Genomic DNA, 8,733 nt, shown 5'->3' on the forward strand with positions numbered 1-8,733 from the left:
ATTAAGTGACCCAAGCCTAAATGGGATCAAGTCACTTAATCCAATTCGAAACCTATTATAAATAGCCTCTCAATAGTTAAGGCTTCAAACTTTTGACATTATCACTTATGTTCCAAAAAGAGAACCCTAGTCTCCACCCTCCAAATCTCTACCATCTAAATACTTAGCTTTAAAAAAAGGTAGTTTCTCAAGTGGAAGATCAGTGGTTTGCAAGATCTCCAACGACTACTACAACATTCGAAAATCATCTTCATTGCAAGAAATTGATCTAGGAACACCCAAATCTTCAATAAGCACTTTTAACTCATAGATTTAGATCCTACTAATGTTTTAAATGCTTTGTTTCCACTAGCCCTAAGAATAGTTTCATACCTAACAAAATCTAAGGCCTAAGAATGGAGCAATTTGGAGTTACCAATAAGAGACCAGAAAGCTCTCACCAAAATCTATCTAGCCATGAATGAATGTACTTTTAAGAAGATTTCAACTGCAACCACCTACAAGGGAATCTGGGAGATATTACAAAATACACACAAGAAAGATTATAAGGAATAAAAAGTTCTTCAAACTCTTAAAGGAGAATATGAAGGTTTCGATATAAAAGAATTGGAATCAATATTTGATGGTTTTCTAGATTATTGGTATTGCGAATTTATTAAAATAAATAAATGAAATTTTAAATGATACTCGTGTGATTGAAAAAAATATTGTGATCTCTAGATTCAAAGTTTGATTATATGGTTATGGCCATTGAAAAATCTAAAGATTTAGATGTTATGACCATCAATCAACTTATGGGATCATTGTGAAATCATGAAAAATATTAAAAAGGAAGAACCATGAAAAAATAGAAAAAATTCTTCAAAAATACACTAGGAAAGAATGAAGAAAACTTTGATGAAAGAAGTTTTAATATTCATAGATATGGTCGTAGACATGGCTAACATGATAGAGGAAGAGTGGTTTCAATTCATTAAACAATAAAAGAATAAGCCAAAACTCATATTCATCAAGAGAACATGGAAAATGGCACAACTCAAGGCAAAATGAAAGGAAAAGGTATGATAAATCCCAAATTTAATGTTATAATTGTAACAAATACAGTCATTATGCTTATGATATAAAAGTTCAAGTGACACAATGGAAAAATGAGCCAACTGTTGGAATATAACCTTCGAAAGTATGACATGATGTAACAAATGGTCAATTCATTAATAAATTTATCCATTTATGTATCTAGCTTCCTTTAATATCTCATTTGCATTAATTTGTTACCTGAGCATACACACCTATATCATTTGCATTGTACATAACTCGGGTGTATTAGGAGTTTCATAGAGATACAAGCCATAGGTTCCTTATAAGATGATTATTTGTTCACAATTGATTCATAGATTTAGGCAATCTAGCATAGACTATAGTGCACCAACTCCTAATTGGAGGGATGACTCGTCTTGGTCGCTAAAATAGGTTTCCCATGGTGAATGCACTAGTGTGTATAGTTACACATTGGATAGGACCTATGGTGAATCATGACCTCAAGATATCAGGTTGTCATGATTCACCAAATTACTATACTATATGGACTTTCAACCTTGAGAAGCTATTAAGCTTGTGCTAACATCAATAAGAGGATTTGACCTATAGGTGAGACCCTAATGTGGTCATATGTCCCTACGAATTGGTTCACTATTGATGGGGACTAGTGACAATAGATATTCTCAATATAGGCATTATGATATCTCATGAGATTGAGATAGTATGTCTCATTGGGTTATCCAAAGGACATGTGATCAAGAAGACTATGGGCATAGCAATTCCTTTAGTGAGATTTTGACGTATGTTCCTTAGAGTTAGAGTATGTCAATTCATCACATAATAGGTGGATATATAACGCAAGGAATGAAGAGATAATCTTGATAGGTTGATAACACTACTTTGTTAGATTATCGACACTAGTTCATGGGGAGTTTACATGCAGTAGATGGTAGGGCAAGGCACTTGATTTCATAGGATACTAGAGTGCATTTGATTCTCTTTATTAGAATTTTAGATCAACTTCATAATTGGATTTTGAGAGAGCTAGTATTTTTTCTATGGGTCCTAGTGGTCCCCTCCCAAGCTCCTAGTTCATGGTGGCACATTTGTTTTGAAGATTTTAAGTTTATGGTTCATAAGTGTGCATTAGGGCACAATTAGGCTATATTAGTTTACCTAAGCTCAGTTTGGGCTCAAGTCACTTAAACTCATAGGAGGCCCTATATAAAACCCCTTAGGGGTTTAAGGTGCAAACTTTTCCCTATCATATTCCAAAAAGCCTAGAGAGAGGAAACCTAGCCATCCTCTAGCGAAAAAAAACCCACCCACACTTTTCTTATGCCTAGATCCATGAGAGATGTGATTAGAGGGAAGAACAACAGGTAGACTAGCTCCATAGTGTTTTCTACAATTTTAGAATCGTCTTTGATGACTTCATCAACTTGGAATTGATTTAGGAGCATCAAGATCGAAGGTATGTTCTTTCTATCTTTAGATCTAAGTTCCTTTATGATTTTGGATACTATGTTTTCTGTTGCATTAAATCTAAAGAAACCTAGGGTAGATATCAAGCACCTTATATGATCCAAGGCCAAGGGACAAAATAATCTAAAGTTCCCAACACCGACTATGTTAAAAAGAAAGATTAAGAACCTATCATATAGTTAGTATATAAAAGAGAAAATAAAAAAGAAAAACACATGGTATCTTAACACTCGAAGCAAGCAATCACATACAAGCATGTTTGTAGAGCTTGATTAATCAAAAAGTGATCATGTTACTTTTAGAGATACATTCAAAATTCTAGTCAAAGGAAAAGGTAAAATTCTAATTCATTTTAAAATGGAAGTCATCAATTCATCCTAAATGTTTACTATGGGCCCAACATGAAAAATAATATATTAAGTTTAGCTCAACTCTTAGAAAAATTCATATGAAAAATCAAAGTCTCTCAATAAGAGATCAACATGTCAATTCAATTATTAATGTGTCTATGACAAGAAATAGAATGTCTTTGTTAAAAATTTTAAATGATGTATAAAATGTCTAAAATCTTGTGTCAATGATTTCTCTTGAATTTGACACTTAAGATTCGGAACCTTAAATTTGGAGGATTGAAATTGTTGAGCAAGAAAAATGTTGTGAGAAGATTGTCTTCTATAGAACACCTGAATTAATCATATGAAGGATGCATGCTTAGAAAAAATGCTCAGAAGAGTATTTCAAAAAAAGCAACTGCAAGAGCAAAGAAGCCTCTAGAGCTAATTAATGTGGATGTATTGGCCAATTCATCTAAATTCTTTTGGTAATAATAAATATTTTTTTACTTTTCATTGACGATTTGAGTTAAAAATAAAAATAAAAATAAAAAAGCTTAGGCATATTTTTTTACAAAAAAAAAAAAAAAAAATTAAGTACTTTTTGCTTTTAAGAAATTTAAAGCACTTGTTGAAATGGAAAGTGGCCACAATATAAAGGCAATGAGATCCAATAGAGAAGAGGAATTCATATAAACAAATTTTGAACAATATTGTGCAAATCATGGTATTCGTCAACCTTTAATAGCTTTACATTCTCCATAAAAATAAAAAAATAAATAAAAAATAAAAATAGTATAGTCAAAAGAAAAATAGAACTATTCTTGACATGACTTAAGGTATGTCGAAAAATAAGAAGATGATTAAACAATTTTGAGTAAAAGAGATTGATTGTGTAGGTTATTTGTCAAATCATTCTTCTAATTGAAGTGTATAGAATAAAACACCACACAAGCTTGGAATGGAAGAAAGTTGGGTTTTTCACATATAAGTGTATTTGGAAGCATTACATAAGCTCATGCATCAGATAAAAAACAAAGTTAAATGACAAAAGTGGAAAATATATTTTCATTAGTTTTTAATCTCCAAATGATAGAAATTATACAATCCAAACAATGGAAATATCATTGTTAACTGAGATGTTAAGTTTAATGAAGAAGAAGCATGGGATTGGGATGCTCAAGAATACACTATGATACTCTTTCCCTCTATGAAGAAGAAAAACAAACAATTGGAAGCTTACAAGTGATCGTTACTCTACTTTCGTCACCACCTTTATCAACTCATGAAGTTCCAACAACATCATCTTCATTAAAAAGTTAAAATATTAGAAGGACACCATGTTTTAGAAGTCTACAAGAGATTTAAAATCAAAATGATCTAACCTTTTTTGTCTTTTGAAAATTGTGAACCAATAAATTTTGAAAAAGCAATTCAAGACCAAAGATGAAAAGATGCTATGGATGAGGAATAAAAGTAATAAGGAAGAATGACACATGGGAACTAAAATCCCTTCCAAAAGGGAAAAAGACAATTGGAGTAAAATGGGTGTATAATGAAAGGAAGAATACAAAAGGAGAAGTGCAAAGATACAAAGAAAGATTGATAACTAGGGGTTATAAGCAACAAGGCATCTACTGTGTGAATTAAGAAATCATTGACTTTATTATCAAAAAATCAAGTTTTCCATGATCAAACCAAACACATTGATACACGATGTCATTTTATTATATAGTGCACTATGAAAAATGAAGTGTAATTAAAATATATAAAATCTCAAGTTCAAATTACAAATATTTTTATCAAACTTCTCAAGTTTGAAGATCTTAGAAGGTTAAGGATACTACTTGGAGTTACAAATCAAGTGTAAGGGTGCATGTTGGAAAGTAAAACTTAATTTTAAAAGTTTCTAAATATTAAAATTAGATTTAGTCTCTAAAACCCAAGAAGAATATTTTATTTTACTTTAGTTTCTATATAATTGAGTAGTCAAGTCCTAGATGGTTTCTATATATTGTTTTAGGTGTTTATATTTAGTTACATGTGAGTATTTATAAATATGAAATTATGTAACATTTAAAAAAAAAAAAGTTGTGAAGGAGAAAAAAAATTTAATTCTTTCCAATTTTTATCTTCTTTTGTAAGTATTTTATTTCTCCATAGTCTTCTACCATTCCATACAAAATCTATCTCATAGTTGAAAGAATGATCAAATTCAAGAACATAAAAAAAAAAATTAATAATAATAATAATAATAAAATCTTGAAAACTTATTATGAATTAATATAGTAAACTTAGTTATACAGTAGATATATGCCATGTAAAGGGTAATTTTGAAGCCACAATGCAACATAAATTTCAATGATATGGCATGCACAAAATTTTCAAAACATTTAACCCTTCACCATATGCTTGAAATATGCAATAATTTGTAGCTAATGAAGAGTTTGAGGTCTTATGCCATACCGACATAATGTTCTATGAGTGATGATGCCATGTTTGTACAAAATGTGCTTATGAAGAAATTATGCAATTTTCTTCATCACACTCACCTGATGTTTGATAGTTCTCAGGACACTGGAGTTTCTGTTTGCTCTTAGAAGTTTGTGGGCATTGTTGGCGAAGTTCATCTTCCTTTGGGTCTTCAACATACATACCTTGTAGATTAAATAACAATGTCAATAAATATTTTTAAACATAAATTGTATATGATCCACTCCATTGATTATCATAGCAGAAACATCCTTGGAAAATCGATACAAAGTACCAACTTCAAATAGATGTTACAAGTACTTTTCATGCTCAGTCATACTACTATGACATGTTGATTAAAATTACCTTAATCATATAAAAAGTTAAACTCCAAGCAGATTCAGAAGCAACTTTTTGAAGCAAATAAATTAAGCTATATTTTGTGTTAGAATCAGTTAGCTACTTCAGTTACTTGGTTAAGCTTAATCTGTTAGAATACAACTTAGTATCTTTGACAGAATATAAATCTCTAACAAATTATAATAGTGTATAAGAGCTTTGCTTTGTCCAGATTCAATGTACAAATTATATATAAATAATAACAAAGCTCACACAATAGAGCATTCTTTTGGGATTCTTAAACATTCCCTAAGTTTCATAGCATATTTCAAGTTTATTTTGGGAAGACGTAGGTTGGCATTTAGCTTATTGTAGAGTATTCCAGGAAATTCCCTCATACAAGTGTAACTAATTTTCCTTGAAGTTGCTTCAAATTGTAATCTAAAAAGTGGATCCAACACTCACCTTGATGCTCGGAAGTTGCTTTTCTTCCTTGGTTTGGGTTCTCTGCATCATCATCCTTCTGACAGTTCGGTGCAAATATAGTAATTGCTGAAATTTTAAAGTAGCAATTGGTTTCAGCATTATGATGATAAAGGAATGCAAATATGATTGCTAGCAATGGGCCGCCAGATGAATTATATATATGCATTAATCATTTAGCCAACCTGCGAGCTCCAAAAACATTCTCATATATATGTGTTGAAAACCTAACCTTCTCAAACTGATTGGGTTGAAGTTTGCTTTCCATGTCTATTGCCATTCCATGAGTTTTCTCATCACCATTGTAGGACTGATTTTGGTAGTTAAGGGCTTGATGGTTTGGCAGATTTTCTTTCACCAAAGGAAAGGAATTACACTGATATGAAATCACAAGCTTCTATTGTTCATTTTTCATGATGTCTCATGGAAAATGAGTAAACTAAACATTGTTGCATCTGAAGGATCTTAAAACCATTTGCAAGTAAAACCATGTACACTATTATTAATATAAATGTATAATTGTAATTACATATCCATGTATTTTGTTATTTTAAAGTTTTAAAAATTATTATATTAATTAGTTTATTATATGATAAAAATTTAAAAGGAGGATATATATATATATATATATATATATATATATATATATAATATTCATCAAAGCAGCTTCGCAGGCTAGTGGTCCTTTGCTTGTTTCGTAGGCTAGTGGGTCTGATGAGGATAGAAAGCCCACAGTCCTAGTTTTTAGTCAAACAATAGTTCATGGGTTGACCGGTTTATATGAAACCAGATGGTTCAAGCGGTTTGACGGCAAACCGATTGGACCCGCAACTCTGGTCCAATTTTCAAAATATTAGAAATTGTGCCATTCCCTTCATCACACATACCTGATGTTTTAATCATGTCCCGAAGTACATGCATGTTTGATAGTTCTCAGGACCCTCGAGTATCTTTTTTCTCTTAGAAGTCTGTGGGCTTTGTTGTTGAAGCTCTTCTTCCTTGAGGTCTTCAACATACACACCTGACATCAACAAATAGTTTGATATAGTTAATAGTAAAAATAAATTGCATATGACCCACTCCATTGTTTGTCATAGAGGAAAATTCCTTGGAAAATCGATACAAAGTACCAGTTTCAAAGTTAAATTAGACTGTCACAGAACAGATCATGTAGAGACTCACAATGATAGATAATTCTTTCGAACCAGCTGAGGGAGTACCACTTCTGAATGCAGTGGGCTTACTCGCCAGGAGATGGAGAGGGGTAAGTCCCTTCTCGTCAACCGAGTCAACTAGATCTCTATACTGATGAATTATTTGGAATGCCAAATCTGCAGTACTCAACAACACAAGAACAAAAATGCCTTATTAAAAGTATAAAACGAACAAAAATATTTCACAATATAAAGGACAGTATACGAAAGAAAAGACTCTTATGTAGACTAAATCACTTGTGGTAAAAAGCTCACCGAAGTATTCTTCATCGATAACGCAGTGAAGGATATTTCTGCCATCATCCCTCCGACAGTAATCGTGGCGTTCAGAGCTCTCACACATTCCATGTAGGAAAGAAAAGCTTCTTTCTGACCGCGGAGGGCCGCCAAGAAGAGCGGTGTTTCGGCTTTGCTGTTGGGAAAACCCACCAATTTTCGATCCTTATCAGTGATACACTTGCACATTTGAACATTTCCTATTGATGCAGCCAAATGGAGAGGAGTGTCTCCCTCCTCATTTCCAATCTTCAAGCATCAAGCTCGGACGGACTAATCTGTTCAACCAGTTTTTCAACTATTTTTTCTTCCTTATCTAAGACTGCCATATACAATATTGTCTCCCTGATGCAGGGATGATAGTCTTGTGAGCACTGGGGTGTTGCTCGCATATTCTTACAACTTCTTCCCAGTCACTTTGCATGGCACAAGTGAACAACTTCACTTCAATATCTTCCAGTTCTGCATCCTCAATTCCAAATGCCATTCTTCCTCTTAAAACAACAACCACGACTGACCATAAGGTTGGTTGATCCACACACATACATATATATAATATATGCATATAGAGGCGGGGGCTAACCAATACCTTGCTTCAGATTTGGGGCAACTAAAGTAAAGAAGCCTTATAGAATCTTATCAATACAAAAGAATACAATCTCTTGTTTCGATCTCTGTCTTTTCCATTTTTATTGTAAAAATTTTGGCGGTCAAAAGCTAAAAGTATTCTCGAATGTGATTAAAAAATAAAAAGCAAGAAAAGCAAAAGTGGTTATTCTCTTTATTTTGGTGTGCGTTTTGTTCTGAAAAAGAAAGAAAAAGATAAGTTATTCATGATAAAAAAAAAAGAAAGAAAAGTAGAGTTTATGAAATTCTTTATAATTAACCTTCTTTGATAATTCATAAGAATGCATGTTCTGAAAAGTTATCGAAAGCAATTTTAATGGAATTGAGAAATGTTATTCTCCAATTACCAATATAAAAAATAACGACATTTAAAATTATTTAAAAATAATTTTTATAACCACCAAAAGATGATAATTAAAGTAATTAAACTATATCGTCCATCCTTTTCTTAAAACTTGTTTTTAAAA

At 31.9% G+C, this 8,733-nt stretch overlaps 1 long non-coding RNA gene across 1 annotated transcript; it reads right to left on the reverse strand.

The window, feature by feature from the left end:
• Positions 1–4,023: 4,023 nt before the first annotated feature.
• On the reverse strand, positions 4,024–6,224 carry LOC117921555. Its single transcript, XR_004652374.1, has 3 exons — positions 6,132–6,224; positions 5,408–5,512; positions 4,024–4,161 (listed from the first exon to the last, which is right to left on the reverse strand). It is a non-coding gene; the product is annotated as an uncharacterized LOC117921555 (long non-coding RNA).
• Between the last annotated feature and the right edge of the window lie 2,509 nt (positions 6,225–8,733).

The sequence above is a fragment of the Vitis riparia genome, chromosome 9 (genome assembly GCF_004353265.1).
Source record: "Vitis riparia cultivar Riparia Gloire de Montpellier isolate 1030 chromosome 9, EGFV_Vit.rip_1.0, whole genome shotgun sequence".
Taxonomy (NCBI): domain Eukaryota; kingdom Viridiplantae; phylum Streptophyta; class Magnoliopsida; order Vitales; family Vitaceae; genus Vitis; species Vitis riparia.